At 39.5% G+C, this 22,612-nt stretch overlaps 1 protein-coding gene across 5 annotated transcripts in view; it reads left to right on the forward strand.

Annotated features, from left to right (window-relative positions):
- Window positions 1–22,612, forward strand: part of ZNF423 (zinc finger protein 423) — a 319,075-nt gene that overhangs the window by 776 nt on the left and 295,687 nt on the right. The window lies entirely within an intron of this gene.

A 22,612-nucleotide genomic window follows, 5' to 3' on the forward strand; every position in this document is an offset into this window, starting at 1 on the left:
TTTGTTTGGGCAGGCCAGGAAAACACCGCTTTTATAAACCATCCCAGTAAAGTTCAGGTGAGTAGTAGGTCCTGAGGCTGAGCTGAGCTAAGTCTTCCTGACAAGTTTGCAAGGCTTTGTGGAGAAGGGCCCTCGCAGGTCCCCCATGATCTGGATTACAGGGGGTCTCCCTTTTCTGTTTCCATCCTCTGCTAATGTTAAAGTAAGGAAGCATTGCCTCAACTTAGTGACTGGTTTCTGCATTGGCTGGTGGGTATGCTCTCAGACTTGAGACAGGGATTTCCCACAGTATGAAAACCTCCCTTTAGTTCCTATTTGAGACTGTAAATAGGGGGAGGGGGTCATCTGAATGATTTCACCTGTGTGTGGGGAGGAAAGGTTCTTCCATGATTTCCCATCATCCATTTTAGGGGCTGGCAGCCCACGGCCATTGGAACATGGAGGGTCAGTGAACATGTTGCTATCCCCAATATTTTGCAATCCTTTGCAACTGCCTGCTCTGTTTGTATGGCAGAGCTGGCCTTCTCTTTGGGCTGAATTCCCCCCCCCCCCATCCCCCGCATTTATCTTTTAGAAAGACAGTAACCTCACACTCAAGAGTATACAATTTGCTGCTCTGTTTCTATAATGGCTGCCAGACTATGCCACTTTCTCCCCTTACCCCCATTGCTGCCATGTAAGACTGGTGGGTGAAGTTCCGTGGTCTGCCGTGTGCAGGAGGTCAGACTAGACAATCTAGCCTTAAAGTCTATGTATGCAGGCATAGTTAGAGTGGCATAGGTTGGTTTCTGTTAGGGTAACAAAGTGGTTGATCAGGGGAAGCATGTCAAACAGTATCTGTGAATTCCCAAATGGAATCTGTGTGTCATGGCAGACTGGATTTCCTGTGACTCTGATTTTTGTGTACCTTTTAGTCACATGCCTCTTGTTGAGTCTTTATGGCTGGTATGAAAAGGTTGAAAACAGATCCACAAAGTTGGCTCCAGTGTCAGTAAGCATGAATTGGGGTGTGGTGAAGTTTTCCTTGTTTTAAAATATTTTTTTGAAAACTGTTTGAGCTCTGAGTATTGCTGAGAATCCATGATGTTCTATATCCTAACAAGTTATTTTTTCCAGTGTTTTGAATACAGTGGATATGTCATATCATGTGATTATCATATTCCCTTTTATGCCAAGTTGTTATGATGTTATGGACCTGAAGCCAGAAGTTATCAAGATGCAGCTAGATAACTATTGGGGAAACTGTTAATCGGAGAACATATTAAAACAGAATTGCCATGGTGATGGATACAATCAAATATTTTATAAGCACACACATTTCACTAATTTAACAAGCTATTATAGAATAATTTGGAAAGATGAATAAAAAGTTTATCATTTAGCATACTCCAGTCTTGCTGTCTCTTGGTGTCAGGATCTTGTAGTTTTAAAATTATGTTTGTGGGGAAAAACAGCATCTTAGCAGGTAGGTGAAATTAATGTTTCTGTCCCATTAGGAACAGTCTATGATTCACCTGTTTCCTCTGTTTACTGTACAATACACTTAAGGGTGATCAAAGAAAGGAAGCATTAAAATCCATTTCTTCAATAGTCAAATAGTGTCAGGATTTAAATCTAAGATGGATAAGTCATTAGGAACTGCAGAGACAATACTCAGATTTAGAGTCAGGTACACTGAAGTAGAATGTGATATTTTAAAATAGAAGTGAAAGGTTAAACTTTACAAATAAACTCATCCCAAATAGTCATTCTTTAGGGCATAATAAAGTATTTAAACATTTGCAGTTAAGAGTTAGTTACTTAAAAATCTGATAATTATCACTTCAAGAAAACAGCTGTCTACAAAATGTACAAATAAAGGCCAAGGCCCAGAATACCTATGTGCTGTATTGTGTGAACTGCATTCTTTTTGAGTTTTCAGTAAATTGATGTGACAATGCAGCAGTGATTTTAGAATACTTGCTAGTCAAAGCCATTGAAAGGTTAGGATAACATTTGGCTAACATTTTACTGTCTCATACAAAGTAGAAGTAGTTAATCAGAAACTTAGTGGTTTGGTGTTTGTTATAGCAGCACAAAACTGGATGTTTTTTAATGGAACAAAAACTTTTAAGTGATCATTATTTAATAACTTTTAGATGTAGAAAATACATTCATTTAATCATAGTGGTAATTAAGAAGTGAAATAACTGGATGCATTTAAGAGGTACTGCATGTGAAATGCTGTTCCATAATATTAGCTTTTGCTTTGAGATACACTCCCAATTTTGTTTTTATATAATCCTTGCTCTCAGATGTGTATTAGGTGATTGTAAAAGTAAGACTTCCACCTTTAAACAAAAAGCTGGAATGTGTTTCTTACAGACTAATAGTATTTTAGCCTTTCTGCTGTGCATCACTTTAACAGTATGGTATTATGGACCTCCACAATTGAGGACAATCTCCTGTAAATGCAGCTCTTCTGTAATTGATACATAACATGAAGTGTTACAGACCATAGGAGGAAAAAAGGAGAGAAGTATAACTATTTCTAGTGCATGTTCTGAAAATGGTATTTGAAACAAGAAGAATCGCAGTATGAAAAAATCATACAGGCCTCAGGTCATGACTTCCCTTGAAAAGGGGGATCCCATTTGGTGGATAGGCCTCTGGAGGTTCAAAATATTTTGTTCTGTGATAAAGTACCACATGTATTGTACAGGAAATAGTTAAGTGGCATTGAAAAACTGTATTAGTTTGAAAAGCTAATTTAACAATAACCCTTGACCCTTTTTTTTTTTTTAATAAAATTATACATTTGCCATTTATTTTTAATTTGTTTTCTACTTCATCATTTTTTTTTTTTGGGTGGCAGACTTCACCACAAGGCATTATTGTTTTACTTTGTTAATTTTGAACTCAGTCTTGGTACAGTTTGCACCATTATTTGCAATGGTATTTTTTAAATTGAATATTAAAATATTCAATATAAAGTATTTCCCATCCCTTCTAAAGCATAAATGTCTAGAAATATATTTACAACAATGAGTTTTTATAGAAGACTAAGTAAGTTTTAAGATGCTAAGTTTTGCATACCTTTCTAATGACTAGGAATGTTTTCTCCAGTCCAGCATAAACTGACTGTAAATTACACTTTCTAATATTAATTGACTAATGTGCAGTCTGAAGAATATCTTGATTAATGGTGGAAATGTTTGGTGAATCTGTGTACATTGCACTTCATAACGGTGTGTACGCGCACGCACATGGTCCTAACTCATATATGTGAGAGAGAATTTCTTCCTTCTCTTTTACTCATCCATATCTTTGGCTCTTAAAAAGTCCATCACATACATCTTGTAGTCTAGGGAGTTGGCAACCCAGTAAATTGCCACAGTACACGTTTCTATGGAAATAATTGAGATGTAATAAATAAAGGCACTCTGAGGTCACAGGTTTCCCAATTCAACTGAGAAGGAAAACAAGTATAAATTATATAGATCTATGCATAGCATTTATGCCTTCTTCAAATAGTTCTCTTTTCTGTATATTTATTTCACATTATATAACAGCTTTTATATTTAGTAACCACTGTTGAGATTTGTGCATCCATTTCCATGCAAAAAGCTTAAGTACTAAAATGGGATAACTGTGCCTGTGATATAAGGGAGTTTTCTACATGTAAAATGCAGGTTGACTGCATATTAACAGTGAAAGGTGCACAATCTTTGTCATTACAGTAACAAACTAATTTGACAGAAGTAACAAATGTTGACAAGTTCTTAATTTTAAATGATATGGAATGAAGATTTGTAAAACAGCTGGATGACGGAACAGCCCTGCACTTGTTCTGTAACACTAGGTCTCTGGTTCAGTATAATAAAAAGTTGCAATAATTACTGTATTAGTAACCATCCATTTAGATTGGTAGCTGTGGAATTTTACCTGGTGTGGGATTTAAGTTTTGAAATTAAATACATTGATTAATTTTAAACATTAATTTGAATGGGAAAATTTAAAGGAATCCAACCTTCCAGTTGGTTGATGGAGAGAACATTCTACTTAATTTAAGTGAAGAGAGGGTCAGGCTAGCATGAAAGCAGGTGATATGCTGAGTCTTTGGCAACTTTTAACATAATTATGTCATTTATAGTCTACATGCTGTGTTAACAGTTACAATGTTGTAAGATGCATGGCTATCCTAAAGATTTTTTTCCATCTTAAATGTGTACTGGTAGACAGCCAAAAAAAGTTTCTCTAAAGCGAACAAAATCTTTCTTTGTCAAGTTGTCAGTAATATGTTTTGTCAATTACATTTATAGTTAATATTTGTAAAGAAGAGATATACATTATTCAGATTAATTCAAATCAGTTGAATGTGAACCTCGGAACCATAATGCAATTGTGAACATCACAATGCACCATTAATTTCTCTGATAGATGTGATCTTTAATAAGTTAAAAGGAAATACCTTTAAAAGTTTTTCTTCTACCAACTTTATAGAGGTGCTGTATTCTAAAGCTGCCATTTGACTGACAATGATAATTATTAATGGTTTCTGTTGAATCCTATATTGAATAATAGCTTATGTTACAGCTTACTAATGTTTGAGAACCAATTAAATAAGAGAGCATGTGAGATACTAGGCTCCTGGTAATAGAACCACAGGTTCAAGGTTCTATGTAATTTAATTGAAGAATTACTTGAATACAGTTTGTGGGAACTACATTCATATTGGCACAAGGTTTTAAACATCAGATGCACTTTGGTTGCTGGATTTGACAGTTCTGCAAATTGCTGTCAGATTGCAATGGTATTTTTGTGCATAAACATGCTAGTCAGTAATCAAACTGTTTTGCAAAAAGGATGCACTAATTAAGTCTAGATTTGTTATCCTACTTGAAGTTGCAGAATTGCTGTCATATTTTTTTGCTTTCAGTTGGCAAAAAATGCTGATAGAAACTTTTGATTCACAGCATACCTGCCTCATTTGTGTCATTCAAAAAAAAAACAAGGTTGCTCTGTACTTCATTATATGCAAAGTAAATAAAAATACTTCAGCCGTTTTCTAGGCTCCAATTAGTTGATTGCTATGAATGATCTTCTTTAAAGGAATGCTGTTTTACCTATCCGTTCATACAAAGGTTTGATTTTTAATGTCTTGTGAAAAGGATTCTCTTTGTCTTGATTGATGTCAAGAATAAAAGCGTGATGGTAATATCCCTTTGAAAGCTATTGTATTGTCAGCTCTGGCTGACAGCAGGAGGCCCTCCTAGTGCTATAGATTAGCGCTGTGAAAACACTGACATTTTCTTTGTTATATTGCTGTTGTTCTGCTTGCAAAGTCAATTATACAATGTCGGAGCTCAGTTACAGAGTTGACTGTGGAAGTAACAATGTCTTTCATACGAGTCTTAAAGATATAATTTTCTTTTTTTCCCAGCTGATAGAGAAGAACTTGATGGTAGTGGTACAGTACATTCTACAAATTAAATTTTGACAAGTATAATCATAATTGCCAAATACAAGAGACTTGTGTGATTATCCTTTAATTTTACAGTTCATTCAAGTTTCAGTGGATTCTTATTGATACAGTGAAGGCAGCAGCTAAAATAGATAAAACTCATCTCAAGTAAGATTACACTCTTGATTGTTCTGTACCAAGCGTAGCATTTTGGGGATTTAGCATCATTGAAGATGATGTTGGTTCATTGTGCTGTTGATACTATGAGAACATTTGAATCCATGCAGTATGTTGAGCAAGGACCTTTAGATTTTAGCCTATATAGTAGTTTTTAAATTTGCATGTATAGTTTGATATAAGAGTACAGTGAGGTTTCCCATGAGCTCCAGAAGTCTTTCTTTTTTCTTTTTTCCCCCTCTCCCACAGTCTAGTTTCCTGGGGAAGATCTCTGTATTGTTTAGCGGGCTTACTGATTGGAACTCAAGTCTTGTATGCAAAAACCTTTTAATTGTGATCTGGTCTCACTGGTCCTAGCAGATATAACTATTAAATGTAAGGAAAAATTGAAAAGTGTAGGACAGGTGAAGTGAAGGGCTTAAACAAAAATTGGCAGAAGATAGAAAACTAATGCTTTTAGTCATGTTTCATCTAATTTTAACCACTGGAAAATAATGTTACAAGGCAATAGATGCTAGCAGAGAATGCTTATTGTTTCTTCTCTAAAATATTCTTGTGTAAAACCAGAGCAGCATAAAGAACATAATTCATTATTGAATTGCCACAAATGACAAATAACCATCAGAAAGCCCTTGTTGGGAATGTTAATTGTGGGATTTCTAAATTACTATTATAAACTAATAGAGTAACAAAAGATTCCACCGTTACCAGTAATTTGTAAGGATTTATTTTGTTTTTCTTCAATAATTGAAAATTAATGTCTTGAAATGAAAGCAGATGTTCATGCCATCCTCTGAACTGGATATAAAAATGATGATGTTTTGCAGATGCGTTAGTGTTGTGTAAATACAAACTGCCTTACCCTAGACTGGGTTTTGGTTTGGCTCTAGCTATTGATTAGTGCCAACAAAACTTTTATTTTAAACCTATTTGATTAACTAGATTGAAATCATTTCAGTATGAAAAATACATAGGATGGCATCCAGGGATCAATAATTACAATGAACATTTACAAAACTGAACTTGTTTGTGGGTCAGTAAATGACAATAGTTTATTCATATTCTAGGGTTTACCTTTACTTTGCTTTTATTAAATATACAGTGTTTACATAGGTATTTTTACAAGAATAGTTTAATCTCTTCTCATTTATTTATTTTCAATTTGTAGGGTCAAGCTCTTGGTGCTCCACAACATTTTAAAAATATGAAACCCACTATTTGATTTAAAAAAAATTGGATACATTTACCCTCATGCTTAATCCCAAACTACGTATTCTGGCTAGACTCTTAGCAAATTATCCACCAAAACAAAAGATATTAACCAACCATACTATTTGAACTGCCTTATAAATTCCAAATCAGCCCCCTTATCTAGCCCATCATTATAAATGCCACCTCGCCAAAATGCTTATGAGAAAAGACGGCTGCTATGGTGTTTCACAGAATCCTAGTAAATATACTGTAGTAATGAATTGTTAGTAATATGAGACCTATTTAGATCTCTCTTCTTTTAATTATTAGATGACAAATGGGGTGAGACTACCTTTTCTGGGGGGATAATTTTTTATGAGAATGTAGGTTTGTGGATTAGTGAAGTGAGAATTAGCAAGGATCTACTATACTGTGTAAATATATTCAATATAATTATGAGTCTAGAACCAAAGCCTTGGGCTACATTTGTACTTTGTGCAGCCTCTTTCATGAAGTCCGTTTGTAAACATCGAAAACCAGGTTAGTTGGCTTCTTAGAAGAAAGAAAAAACATCAGTTTTAAGGACTACATCTCACTGTCTACACCTGAATATATTCTTTGTAGTACTGAATAGTGGTGGTTTGCCAGAGCCATTTTATGGAGTGGGCTAAAGCAGGGGTTCTCAACCTTTTTCTTTCTGAGCCCCTCCCCCCCCCCAATAAAAAACTCCATGGTCCACCTGTTCCACAAAAATAGTTTTCTACATATAAAAGCCAAGGCTGGCATTAAGGGTTAGCAAGCAGGGCCATTGCCCAGGGCCCCATGCCACAGCTAAGTTGCTCAGGCTTCTGCTTCAGCCCCAGGTGGCAGGCTAAGGTCCCCAGGCTTCAGCCCTGCACAGCAGGGCTTAGGCTTTCTTCCCTGGGCCCCAGTGAGTCTAACACTGGTTCTGCTTGGCGAACCCCCTGAATCCTACTTGTGGCCCCCCAGGGGGCCCCGGACCACTGATTGAGAACCACTGTTCTAAAGGAAGGGTACTAAGATATTAAATTGTCTCTTGTGATTTTTTTTTTCCTTCAGCGAAAGCAGGCATAAGCTTACAGCAATTTTAGTATTTTTAAAATATTTGTACGGGGGACTAGATGTGGTTGAAAGCTAGTCAGTACGATTTGGGACATGTATTTAAAAAGATAGCTGCAGTCCAATGAATTGGTGTGTGTTGTTAGATTTCCACTATATGACTACTTTTCTATATATTGTTGCTGTACCAGTTTGCATCTAAACTACTTCATTTTGTTGTTTGCATTTGCCTAGAAACAAAACCTTTTTTTGCCTTCTATCAACAGACTAGGCAACAGAACAATGTGGAGTGCTTGCAAATGCCACTTGTTAATCATATGCAGTGCATTTATTAATTTTTTCTTTTCCCTCTTGGATATGTTAAGTCAACTTTTTAGCTTTTTATGTAATTGAAATTTGCCCTTTTGTTACCTGGGCATGAATTATTTTTGAAATGTTGTCATTACCCGCCCTGCTGTGAGGTTTATCTCTTCTGTTCGTCCTAATTAAATAAAACATACTGTTGTTCACCAATCTCATGTTGAACTGAATTACCTGCCTCAAGGCTTATAGATGGTCATTGGGCTTGCTTGTTTCAGTGGCAGACATTGACTAACACATTTACTTTTAGATTTTCATTTCAAAGGGATCAGTTTGTGTTGTGTGACAGGTGAATGCTTTACAGAACTTTAAGAGCTGTACGAATAGTAAAGGACCTATTGCAAGTATGTATAATGGCAAGTACAAATGCAACCCAGCCTTTGTGATAGAAGAGCGCTTCCATTACTGGAAAAAGACCAAGTAGTCCTAGTATTGCTGTTAAATACTGTAAAGGGTTAACTGATCTTACCCTTCTTGGTATGTGGCCCCTTTTAGAACCCACTCTACCTCTAGGCTCTGACAGGACAACTTTTATGGAGTTGATTCTCTCAGACCCAATATTTTCTCTTTGCTAGACCAGAAACAGAACAGTTAATTCTTTCTTCTTTATTGTAACTGTTGTGCCTAGAAACCGTAGTCCTGGATGATGACCCCATTGTGCTAGGCACTGTACAAACACAGAACAAAAAGACTTTTCTCCTGTTACCTTTTTCTGTAGCTGAAACCTCGTAAATAATGCTCTCCTTCAGAATAGTAACTGTCAGTATTTCTCCAAGCAGAACAACTAGATTTAATTCAGATTAGAGAAAGCAAAAGATGTATTCGTTTTAAGACACAATAGAGAAAAATACATATATAGAGAAAAATAATATTGTTTAAATGCACTGTATGGATTCTGTGGAAAACTTAATGCCCACTAGTGAATTTACTAATGACCTCTTATGATTACAAAGATAAAGTTAAATGGTTACTGTGTTTACAGTTACAGTTTGGCATGTATGATTCATGTTACACCTTCCAGAGGTTTGGTCAAATGTAGCTCACTTCTGCTTTCTAGATTTTTTTTTCTTTTTAAATACAAAGGGCAAAAAGATAAATTCTCTGTTCCTGTTGTAATATGCATGTTTTGTGAAAAATCCTTGAACATTATTCTTATCCTTCTCCAGCCCCCCGACTATAAAAATGTCCCTTGTTTTCACCTCCACCATGAAAATATATCCCTCTGTTGGATACCCACAGGTTTAACCACCCAGTTCATTGGATCCACAAAAGCTGCTGTTAGTTATTGTGTGAAAGAATTTCTCCACAGATCTTTGAGAGCAATGGGCAGTACTCCAGAGAGAATCCAACAGGGCTGGTCTAAGTTGGTTCTTGATGCTAGCCTTTGCACGTTTCTTGATTTCCTCACTTGTCTTAGGCCTGATCTACACTAAAAAGTTAGGTTGACCCAGGTATGTTGCTCAGGGGTGTGAAAAATCCACACCCCTGAGCGGTGTAGTTAAGGTGACCGAAATCACAGTGTAGACAGCATCACCTCTTGGGAAGATGGATTACCTATGCCCATGGCAGAACCCCTCCTGTTGGGGTAGGTAGTGTTTATACCAAAGCGCTACAACAGTGTCATTGTAGCATTTCAAGTATAGACAAGCCTTTAGGTCAGTGATTTCTACTTTAATGTTCAGATAGATTAGTCTTGCTTTCAGTTGGGTGAATTGAGTGTGGAAAGTCTCTTGTTAAGATAGAATCACTATATAATACCTTGAAACCCATTGACTTTGTGGGGGTAAAAAAGATTAAGCCCTGCACTGGGAGAGCACTTAGTGCCTTCACCTGCTCTTTTTGAAGTTAATGGAAGTTTTCTCATTGACTTTCACTTGGAGCAAGATTGGATCCCTAAAATACATAGTAAAGGTCTGATCCCGTTCCTATTGAAATTTAGTAGCAAAAGTTGCATTGACATTAATGGTGCTGCAACAGACTTAGCAGTCTTGCAGGGTGAAGTCTTAATCCCATTGTTGTCAGTGGGAGTTTTGTTGTTGACTTCAAGGGGGCCAGTATTTCACCCTCAGTGTTATTTACATTAGAAATGAGAGATCAAGTGAGTTTCAGATATCCACTGATAATACTCATTCAGCACCCAACACAACAGAGAACGTCTCTTTCTTTCATGTGTCAGTTTTGTCAGGTCACTTCTAAGGCCTTGTCTACATTAAAGAGTTTTGTCGACAAAAGTTATGTCGACACTCAAAAAGCACTATAATAAAAATCAGTATTGCATGTTCACACTCACTCCCTCTGTCAGCAGAGCGCGTCCACACTTGGGGCACTAGCATTGACAGTGTGAATAGTGCATTGTGGGTACCTATCCCACAGTCCAGCTCAACACCTTCTGCCGCTAGGTTTCGTGGGAAGGCTGAGTGGATCGCAGCACATCTTGTGACTGGGCTCAATGTCCCATGATGCATTGCTTTCTGTCCCAGCATTCCATGGGCTTAATGCTTTCTTTTGCAGCATTTTTCAATGGTCCTTGTTTGCTGTGCACCCCAGCATCTTTGTGAGAAAGGATGGATCCCACACTGCTCTCCTATGCTCTGATAACTGTCAAGAAGACATCGCGGATGGCAGTGCAGTTAATCACAAAGTTCCTAACTGAAAAAGACTACTAGTTGCCTGCCATGCTACGTGATATGGATAGGAGCAAGTTAAGATTGCGGCATTCATGGAACTGCAGAGGATGGACCCTTGCTTTTGGGCTTGGGAAACAAGCACTGTATGGTGGGATCGTATCATCATGCAGGTGTGGGATGACGAGCAGTGGCTACAGAACTTTCGGATGTGGAAAGCCACCTTCCTGGAACTGTCCGTGGAGCTTGCCCCAGCACTACAGCACAAGGACACCAGAATGAGAGCTGCCCTATTGGTAGAGAAGTGCGTGGCAATTGCTATGTGGAAGCTGGTGACTCCAGACGGCTACCGGTCAGTCACGAATCAATTTGGAGTTGGGAAGTCGACCGTTGGGGCTGCGTTTAATGCAAATGTGCAGGGCAATTAATCGCATCCTCCTACGAAGGACTGGGCCTCTGGGAAATGTGCGTGAAATAGTGGACGGCTTTGCAGAAATGGGTTTCCCTAACTGTGGAGGGGCAACAGATGGCACACATACTCCAATTTGGCACCAGACCACTTTGCAACAGAGTACATAAATAGGAAGGGGTACTTCTCCATGGTGTTGCAGGCGCTTGTGGATCACCGTGGGCGTTTCACTGACATCAACGCGGGATGGTCTGGGAAAGTGCATGACGCACACATATTCAAGAACTCCGGCCTGTATAGAAAGCTACAAGTGGGGACTTTCTTTCCATACCAGAAGATTACAGTGGGGGATGTTGAAATGCCCATAGTGATCCTGGGAGACCTGGCGTACCCCTTACAGCCATGGCTCATGAAACCTTACACTGGAAACCTGGACAGCGGTAAGGAGCAGTTCAGCAGACTGAGTAGGTGCCGGATGACAGTGGAATGTGCCTTTGGTAGGTTAAAGGCACGCTGGTGATGCCTTTATGGCAGGTTAGACCTCAATGAGGATAATATTTCTACGGTCATAGTCACGTGTTGTACGTTGCATAATCTCTGTGAAGCTAAGGGTGAAAGCTTTGCTCAGGGGTGGAGTGTTGAGGTAGACTGCTTGGCTGCTGATTTTGAGCAGACAGATACCAGGGCTATCAGAGGGGGGCAATTCAAATCAGGGAGGCTTTGAGGCAACGCTCTGAAAATGAGAACCAGTAATGAATATCTCTGTGATTTGGTGCTGCAATATTACATTACATGTAGTTTTACTAGGAAGCAATGGTGGCATTTGGGGCCTTACATGCAAATGATTAAACTTCCTGTATATGTATTGGTAGTGCTTGCTATCTCAATTTGTAGGAACCAAATAAAGATGAGTCACCATTCAAAAACTTCGCTTTTATTGCACAAGAAACCACACAACCACACACACACGCGCGCGCACACACACACAGATGCTTGGTGGGAAAGGAGTTACCAGGGAAAGGCAGACTTTCCAAGCTGTGTGTAGATCCAGCTATCATTTTGAAAGTTGTCCAAGAGGGTGGAGTAAAGGGGAAACCAAGAAGTCCCAGAAAGTGGAAAGGACTGTCCAGGTGGAGTTTTGGGGGGCATGGAAAAGAGTTCTGAATGTGCTGCAGCGGAGGGCGGGCACACATGCATCTGCTTAGTCTGCAGCATTATTAAGGACTTCAGCATCTGCGTTTGCTCCTCCATGACTTGAATAATCCGTTCAGTAGCGTCCTTAACAAACTCCTGATTTTCTTTTTCTGTCATGCCTTTCGGCTTCCCTCCACTTCTCTCCATTGGAGAAGTGCAGTACTTCCCGGAACACATCATCTTTGCTCCGTCTTAGGTGCTTTCTTACCTGGTGGAGACGCTCGGCTGGGGTGTGTGGAGTGTTCCTGAGGGCCACATCTGCTGAAGCACAAGGGACAATGCACAGAAGTGGGATTGTTAAATTCACGCACAGCATTGAAACATTTCAGTTAAATCCACCTTTTGCAACATAACAATAACTTCCTCATTGACCCTTGACAGGCACGCATCTCTGCGAACACCCAAAGTATGGTGAGTGTTGGCGGGGGAAGAGGGAGCACTCCACATGGGGAAAAGAGCACACACTCTGCAAGGATTGTGGTGCAGCCAACTAGGGAAAAAATAATAAAATTCTCCCACACTTTTCCACAGGCGGGGGTCATTGTAGCAGATGTCTCACTGCTGAGGGTAAGCAGGGAAGTGAAGGTATATCTACTACATGCTTGTGGCTTCCGCCCTGGTCCCTATGCTGCTCGCCTCTGTGACACTTTGGTCCCTGCACAAGTGATTGCCGAATGGCGCGGGAAAGTTTCCTACAGTGGGGGAACAAAGCAGCTCTGCCAAGGAACCTTTGGCAGAGGATTACTGAGTACCTCCTGGAAACTTTCATAGAGATCTCTCTGGAGGATTCCCGTGAGATCTCGGCACGCATCAACACCCTGTTCTGCCATACTAATTAGTTACACAGGGAAATGTCCAGCTCACAGAAACGCAGCCAGTACATTTCTGTACCCTGTACCCACCTCCGCACTACATAAACCACAGCCACTTACCAGGCGTCTCCTCTCCTGCTGCTTGCTCACCAGAGAACAACAGCTGAGACTGGTTAGCCGCCTCTGGAGTGAACAGTTCCTGGCTGCCTGCCCCACTGGGAGCTCCACATCGTCATCTAACTCCACATCTTCATCAATGACTTTATCCTCTGGGTTAGGTCCTCTTTCCACCACTGAAGTATCTACGGGGCTGCTGCTGAAGTATCTACTGGGCTCTTGGCGGTGGGGTAACCACCGAGGAAGGCGTCCAACTCCTTATAGAACCGGCAGGTCTTAGGTGCAGCACTGGAGTGATGGTTTGCCTCCCTCGCCTTATGGTACATCTGCCTCAGCTCCTTTATCTTCACTCTGCACTGCACTGTGTCCTGATCATAGCTTTTTTTGCACAAGCTTTGAGAAATCTACCCATAGGTATCAAAATTCCTATGGCTCAAGCGCAGCTGGGACTGCATAGCCTCCTCTCCCCATATACTGAGCAGATCCAGCCTCCGCAGTGGTTCAAGTGGGAGAGCGTTTGCCGCGATAACCTGCCATGGTCACCTGGGAAGATGCGATGAGACCTCTCCACATGGAGAAAACAGGAAATGGAATTTCAAAAATCCCCAGGGCTTCTAAGGGGGAGGGGCAGATAGTTGTTTACCTGGCTGCAGGGCAGTAGAGTTCAAACTGCTGACCATAGCGGTCATGATGGGCATTGTGGGATACCTCCTGGAGGCCAATTAAAGTGACAAAATCCAGTGGCACTCTGTGGACAAAAAATTTGCGCAAAAAGTCTTATGTCTCTCGTCGGGGTAGTTTTATTTTGTCACCAAAACAGGGCATTTTTGCCGCCAAAAGTCGCATCACAGTGTGCATGCATCCACTGTTTTGTCGACAAAAGCTGCCTTTTGCTGACAAAACTTTGTAGTATAGACAAGGCCTAACTTAATCTTTAGCAGTGGTACGAGGCAGGTTAAAATGACAGAGGAAAAAGTGGTGCTCTGGATCTACAGGCAGTGAATAAAACTTAGATCAAGAGGTGTATTTAAGATCCACTTAAAAAGGTAGGTAAAAATGTGAAATGAAGAAATTAAAAAGCAATATTCTGCCTTATTCCACCCTCCCCGCCACCCAAATTAAAAAAATAAGTGGAGGGAGGGGAGTTGAAGTATTGAGGAAAACATGCTAGAGAAAAATGCAGTATTGAACATTCAGGGAAAGAAAAACAGAAAGAAAATAAATTTAAAGACATGATAGTCTTGTTTTTTCCCCTTTAGTACTAAGAAAATACAGGAAAAAAGTACTTTGAGCCCAACACTATTTCTGCTGCAGACATCTGAACATAAAAGCTACCTGATGACTAGCTGTGACATTTGGCACAAACATTACATTATCTCATCTGGAAGTGTGTGTATGTATTTTTTTAATTTTTAAATTCAAAATGACCAGAACAAACACATTTGAAAATCCAAACAAATGCCACAAAAATAAGAGGAAACAAGTAAGCATACCTGGAAAAATAAAAAAACTATTAATAATGTAAAATACTTACACAAGAAAAGTGCTCCTTTTTAGTTCTGCCAATATTTTTTTGCTAGTCTTTATGTAGTGTATTTTCTTGCCAGAAAATGTACAATGAAGTATACCCTCAGAAAGGTCTATATTAAAAAATTGTAAACAAAAACGTTATTTAAGACAGTAACTCCTGGAGGTACAACTTTTTTGTGATTATGGCATTGTTTGAACTTGTCCAACGAAGACTTCTAATGAAAGTGTTGTGTGCTTTTTTTTTTTTTAAAACCCAAATCCAAAAATTGAAGTTTCTGTGTGGAGATCAGTGAAAAAGGCCTGGGATTTTTAACACAATTTGTATGTAAATTTCAGTTTTATATAGCTGTAATTTTAGATTTTTTATATATATACACACACACACATAAATGTAGTTTTGTCTTAATTCACTTGTTCAAATCCTTTACTCATGTGAATAATCCTGTAAAGGTTTACTGGGCAGGGGCTGAAGTTTGTGTTTCTTCCGTTGTCAGATGAGGTTGAGAAGTTTCACATTCAGATAAAAGAAAGAGGGCAGGATAAAGTTCTGAAGCAATGTTGTGCTCTGCTCTTCATAATTTCCTTCACTTCTTCTGACCAGACCATTCCCCCAGAAGGTATGTGGAGTGTGGGAGAATACTCTGGTCTCCGAGTACTGGGGTGGAGAAGCAGGAAAGATGGGCAATTTCTTGGAGAAGGCTGTGAGGGCTCATGTTATTTATTTTAGGCTATGTTTTCTTGCAAAATATGTTAATTTTTACCTTTAGGTAACTATCGGGATGTAAAATCCTAGTGGAGACATGGCACGGGCAGTTTTAGCTGATGTAGCGAGTTGAGATCAAATCCAGGTGGAGAGGGGCATAGCTACCTCCATATAAAAACACTTTTTTTTTTTTTTAAAGTCAAGACAAGCAATGGGTTTAACATGCAGCAAGGGAGGTTAGGCTGGACATTTAGAAAAAAACTTCCTAACTGTAAGGGCAGTTAAACACTGGAATAAATTGCCTAGGGAGGTTGTGGAATCTCCGTCATAGGAGATTTTTAAAAGCAGGTTAGACAAACACCTGTCAGGGATGGTCTAGATTCTAGATAATATTTAGTGGGTGCAGGGGACTGCACTAGAAGACCTATTGAGGTCCCTTCTAGTCCTATGATTCTATAATAGACTTAATCTGAAATTCCTGAACACTGTGGGTCAATAAAATACAATACCAGTCATGTTAAAACAAAACTATGGTTACCTGAACTTCAGTTAATATTGAAACTTAACTGACACTCATGTTTAAAATCCATTGTTTTTCCTTTGATGTCAATGCAGAAAGAGCTTTTTAAAAAAAACTTTCCTAATTTAATTTTTCCTGCCTCTTAGCGGGCATATGACAACCTTTGTAAAACTGTTTTGCTTTTTTAGGTTACTTTTGTTTTATTTAACTGTAGTATTAAAAAGGAAAATTTCTTTTCTAGGATTCAAGTAACCTGTTGAGCAGTGAAATTAAATGCATGTCTTGAGGAAGATCCACAAGACCTGTCTGAAGGAGCCACACTGTGGCTCCCTGGTCTCTCATTTTAAATGAACAGTAAATACAGGACTAGCACTGTTTTAACAACCAATAAGAAATGATACAAGGGAGCTGAAAGTGAGGCCAGGAGCAGGTGGGGAAGATCTGTGCAAATCTTGTGGTTCTCGCCAACTCTTGTTTGGCATGTTATCTACAGTGTTGATATCTCTAATACAGACTTCCCTGACTGCTATTTAAGGTGCTCCTCAAGAGACCTTGGAGAAACAAGAAAACAAGTTGAAGAAAGATATCCTTTTAGTTGCAGTATTCAATTGTGAGACAATTTGTAGCATAAACTTCAAGGTTATGTCAGTGTGGCTTGAAGTGTGTGTGAGATTGACTAGGAGCTAACCTGAGACCACATTCTCATTTTCTAAAGAATAATCTGATCAGTGTTTTTTGTTTTTCTTGCCAGTGGGTGTGTATTCAAAATGTGACTCTAAAGAAAATGCGTAGAAAAATGAGCTTTTAATTTGTTACCTGCTGTTGAACCACCCTGTCCTACTTGAGATGCCAAATTGTAAATGAGATTTTTGTATCCCCGTGCACATCCATCCAAGAAATGCTCTGTGTTTCATAGCTGTTAGTGGCAGAACTGAGGACATTAGACCAGTGGTTTAAAAACTATTTATTGTCTGATTGTTGCATACAAAGCAAAACAAAAAAAAACCTAAGCAAACAAACAAAAGGCTGTTAGAGGAGCAGTTACCTCCAATAGATTTTAAGATTAAGCAGTTACCTCCAAAAAATAATATTTCTAGGCTTTCTATTATGGAGAGGAGAGGAAAAGGATAGCAAAGAAACTTATTTGTGCTACATTCAGAGATCTGTTTTAAAAGACCACTTAAATTCATTGTTTAAAATTAAATATAGGTTCTACATTTTTAATTTTGGGAGAGCATTAATTCACTTGACTGCATGCACATAGGCTGCCTTTTTAATTCAGTATCTGCCTGAGCTATTAGGGATGTTGAATATTCCAGTTAATAAACGTGTTTTTCTCTACCAGCAAATGTTAAATTGGCTAATAAAAGTTTATCTCGAGGTATAATCTTGCTAGCATAATTCTTAACCTAGGGACAGATGGAAGGGGGTCAAAGGAATATTAGACCAATTTTGAAATACTTAGTCATGTTAAAACAGTGGTCCCCAAACTTTTTATGTCATGCCCCTCCCTTTGCCCATAATGTAATCTGTCCACACACCTCTGTGAGCTGGGGCCAGGATTGGGGATGGAGCTGCAGCTGGGGCTGCAGCCGGGAGTGGAGCTGAGAGCCGGGGGGCCAGAGCTGCCACGGGGAGTGGAGCCAGGAGCTGGAGCTGTGATTGGGCCGGGCCTGGAAGCTGGGAGTGGGAGGCATGGCCGGGAGTGGGACTGGGACCAGGAGCTGGGCCGTGGTCAGGGGCCGGGGCTGGGCTAGACTGTGGTCAGGGCCGTAGTTGGAGGCCATGGTCAGGGGCCGGGCTGGGGCTGGGAGCCAAGCCGGGACCTGAGCTGTGGGAGGGGCTGGAGCTGGGGGTAGAGCCGGGCTGGGTGGTGCTCCCTCCCCATTCCCTTTGGGGACTGGCCCTGGCCCCATGCACCCCCGAACATTCCTCCATGTCCCCCTAGGGGGATGCACCCCACAGTTTGGGGACCACTGTATTAAAATTATGTATGTGAAATGTAATTTCAGTTCATTGGCAATACATTTTATTTCAAACCATCTTAAATGGGAGAAAAATATTTCCTGAATTGTGTTTAATGTTTAGATTATTCCCATGTAAATAAGTTTTCCACTTCAACAAGGGGGGGTCCTTACGTTTGCTGGATGGGTACCGTAGTTCCTGCAGTCTTAGCTACATTTGTCAACCAGTGCCTTGCCTTTGTAAGCTACTGGGGAATGGTGGCAAAGGCATGGCACAGTCATTCATTACTTAGTCCAAATTTACACTATGAACTTTTGCCAGCATAGCTGACCTCTGCAAGTCGGTGTACCTATATTGGCAAAGTGCTCTTAGTGTAGTCATGACTGTAGCCAGACCCATAAAGTAGGGCATGCCTTACTTGGTGTGTATTTCTGTTCTACGTTTTACCAGTACTGCCCATCTACATTTTTAAGGACTCTGCATGTCTGCAGAGGTAAGCTGCCATTTTGTGAGGTAGAATTGATGAAGCACGTTGTAAGGGAGACCCACATTGTACTCTCTAATAGAGATCTGACTTGTGTTCATTGTTTTGGTTGTTTGCTTTAATCTAAAATTAATCTAGAGTGAAATTCTGTGGTTCCTTTTCGCATATGGAAGAATGATAATTTGCTGTTCAAAGTTATGATTTAACAATGCATTTACTGTTAGTCAAGTCTGGTGTATAATTCAGGTTTTTTGGCTTCTGTTGGAGAGGCCCATAGGGGTGTGTGTGCATGTGTGTCCCCATTCAGCTACTGACAACAGGTGCTGACAAAAAGTAGCTTATAAACTATTGGTATGCTTGTGTGTGTTATATCTGTCTAATCTGTTACGGTGTCTATCATCATATCTGAGCGCTAATATCACCTAGGAATCTTGGAAAAATAAGCCCCAAGGTATCTTATTAAAAACTAATGTAATGTATATAAATATTGTATAAATATCCACATAACAAAATGTTTTTTTCCTCCTTTTCTTTTCTCATATTTTCTTTCTTGTATTTGTAGCCTGTGGAATTTCATGAAGTCTACCTGGCTGCTACTCCAATGAATTTTCTCTGCTCTTGCTCGTTAGGTTTATGGGAAATCTGACCACAACCCTTGAAGGATGTTACAAAAAATCTTGATATCAGAACTTATATTTAGATGGGATTAAAACTGTATAGAGTAAGCATTTGTCTAAATTAACATGGTATAGCTGCATGCACACCTGTAAAACAGGAAGTGACCTATAGACTGATGCAGCGATTGATTTGACTGTGGAACAAATCAAGCATGACAGGAAGAAGAAAACAGGCCACACAGCTTGTTCTCTAATGAACTATTTTAAATTACTGATTGATGTGTATTCAAGGTAACTTGCAACGGAAAGAACAAGTTAAAAAATATATACATTGTCTGAATATAGGGTGAGCTGAAGGGTGAAAACTCTGCCTTGGGAAGATATTTTAAAAAATAGGCACCAAATGTCTCTCCATTCAGTGTTTAGCTGGAGATGGAATATGAGAGCTTATCATGGAGCCAGGTATTGTGGTTGTGAGGTGGAATTCTGTCTCAGAAGGAAGCAAAATAGGTGGAAAAGAACCACATTTGCTAACCTTACATATTGGTAACCCATTTAGAGAAGGTCTTGGGAATTGGTTTAATGGTAAAAGCATTGTGATTTTGTGTTTTGTTACTTGCTCTGGGCCTAATCTCTGAATGTGCGGAGGAACTCTCTTTATTTCAATAGGAATTGAGGATATTGAATACCTTTTAATTGGTGATCAGCGGCACCTTACAACATCAGGCCCTTTGTCTGGATTTTCCCCCTTATTTTTGATCTGTAGACAAAATACAGCATTTGATCTCTGCTGAGTGGTGTTTCCATGCGGCTGTATATGTTTGGAAACAAAACAGTTACTTGTTCTGTTAGTTTAGAACAGCAAAAACAGAAGATATGATGAAAGGATCTCCAAAACCAGCCAGTTCTCAGACACTGGCTATTACACTGACAAATTGCCTCTGTCATAGTAAAACTGTCAAAGCTCAGATGTGTTGAAGAGGAAACAAAATCTGATTTATTTTGTGTGTGTGTGTGTGTGTGTGTGTGTTTGGCATTTTATTTTTGGGTTTGTAGGAAAATGAATGTGAGGTGCATTGTAAAACTGCAAACTACCCCCACCACGATGTATTGATTCTCAACAAGTCTCAGTCAACATGACTGATTTTGAACAGTTCTACACACCTGGATGGCTTGCTTCAAAGGTTTATTCCCTATATTTTTCCAGTGCCCAGGGAATACTTGTATTAGATAGTCTTCTGCTATGCCTACAGTGTTAGTGTAAGCACTTCAGTATACATTACCTCTGCCATCTAGCGTGTGGATATTTATCTGGTTTGGAACTCATTGCAATGGCATACCTAGCAGTAGTAACTGTGTTGTTCCAGTAAACAAAGCATAAACAAAATGAGGAAGTTACTGAAGATAATACCTTCTTACTGTTTTATACAAATAAAAATGGCAAACTATCCTTTTTGTGGTCTTGTCTCATTGATTCTGTTTATTTGCTGTCTTGTGGCAGCACCATTTAGCTTCACCTCTGTCACTTCTTTTCCCTGATGGTAAATTTATTTCCCTATGCTTTGTGAATTTGAAGAATGTCAGTGCTTTTATTTTGAAAGGATTGAGTTTTTCCTCCATCTTTATTACCACTTTTTGTAAGCTCAAATCTGAAATCTGTATATTTGCTGAAAATTGTTTAATTTTGACACTGAAACGTTTAAAAAAAAAAACCCAACAAAGTCCTTGAGTTATGAGATGGACTTGCACACACATGTCAGAGGAATCTGGGTTCCGAACTTGTGTTGGTTGTTTGTTTGTTGGGATGAGGGTGTATGAGTTGCCCAGGTGTTGTTTTGCCATTCCTGGTCAGTGTTGAATCTGTGTTATCATTGAAATTCTCTTGGGAGAAGGTCTGTGCAACAGTAAAATAAGGTTTTATGTAGGCTTTATATAGATCCTTGCTTAGGCTCTGTGCACAGAAGTGAGTCCCATTCATGTATCTTTAATTGAGCAATTTTAGTGTTTGTACTAGAGCGGTGTGAACATTCTGAAAATCTGAAATCACATGAACCTATGAACTTTTTGGGATCAAGCATGAAACAAGCAGAGTTTCACTTAATTCTTTCTGAGCCCCTGCAACTCTGAAGTTGAAACTGAAAACAGAACTTTTTGGCACCCCTGGATGCACATAAATTTTTAGTAAACAGTTTCCTGGTTTCATCTTACTTTTATAATGAAAGTTGTACTGGCCTTGGTTGGTTTCTGGATAGAGTGAACTCATGTCCCATATATGGAGCCTAGTGAAACTAGGCACTTTTGTTTTGATCACTTTCATTGTATTGGATTGAAACAAATGCTGAAACTTAAACTGCAGAGGGTACAAAACCATTTGAGCTGAAACTGTAGAGTTTATCGAAATGAATGTGAACTGAAATGGACAAGCCTTGTGAAGCTAATGTCTGTGACTCGTTCTGAACTTCTATCTAACCATACAATGGTAAGATCAGCATTAGGACTGGGATTGTCAGAAGTGCTGAAATGACTTAAGTGCACAAGTCCCATTGAAAGTCAGTGCCTTGATCCTGTTGCTGTTGAAGTCAACATCAAACTTCCATTGATTCAGTCTCTATATGAGAAATTACCAATCAACGGTTGAAACAGGGTCCAACTACTTATTCAGAATGCTTGCTTATCATAGTCACAAGTTGTTTCAGTGTGAATTGCCCAGATAGGCAACATTGGTGGCTATATGTATGTTATCGAAACCATCACACATAGGTTGAAGCAGTTATGTAAGGGCTGAATTCAAATTTAAGTTCTTACACTCCTCCTTCCTGTTGCTCCTAATTTTCTTAACCTATATGGGTTGGATAAGATGTTTCACTCATGCTACGATGTGGGACATTAGCGCTCCAATTCCAGGGCTGCTGTGGTGATTGAAGTGGAAGACATGTAGGGTATGTCTACACTCCAGTGGAACATCTGCATCTGGCCCATGTTAGCTGACTTGAGCTAGTGAGGCTCAGGCTGTAGGGCTAAAAAATGGCAGTGTAGACATTCAGACTTGGGCAGGAGTCCAGGCTCTAGCTAAGTATGAACATCTACACTGCAATTTTGTAGCCTTGCAGCCAGAGCCCCACAAGCCTGAGTTAGCTGACACGTGCCAGCCGTGGGTGTTTTATTGCAGTGTAGACATACCCATAGAGACTGTGCATGTAGTTTCTCGGTTAGGAGATCAGTCTTTCTCTTGCTTGTAATCTCAGTGGTCCAGGCAAGGTGACATTGGAAGTAGTGTAAACCAGTGAAAAGTCTCAAAATACTTGGGGAGCCAGAGATGTTATCCAGAGTTCAAAGGTAAACCGGTATTACTTGGAACTCCTGTAATCCATCTTTACATTTTGTAT

This window comes from Terrapene carolina, unplaced genomic scaffold, assembly GCF_002925995.2.
Source record: "Terrapene carolina triunguis isolate 2854851 unplaced genomic scaffold, T_m_triunguis-2.0 Scaffold130, whole genome shotgun sequence".
NCBI lineage: Eukaryota > Metazoa > Chordata > Testudines > Emydidae > Terrapene > Terrapene triunguis.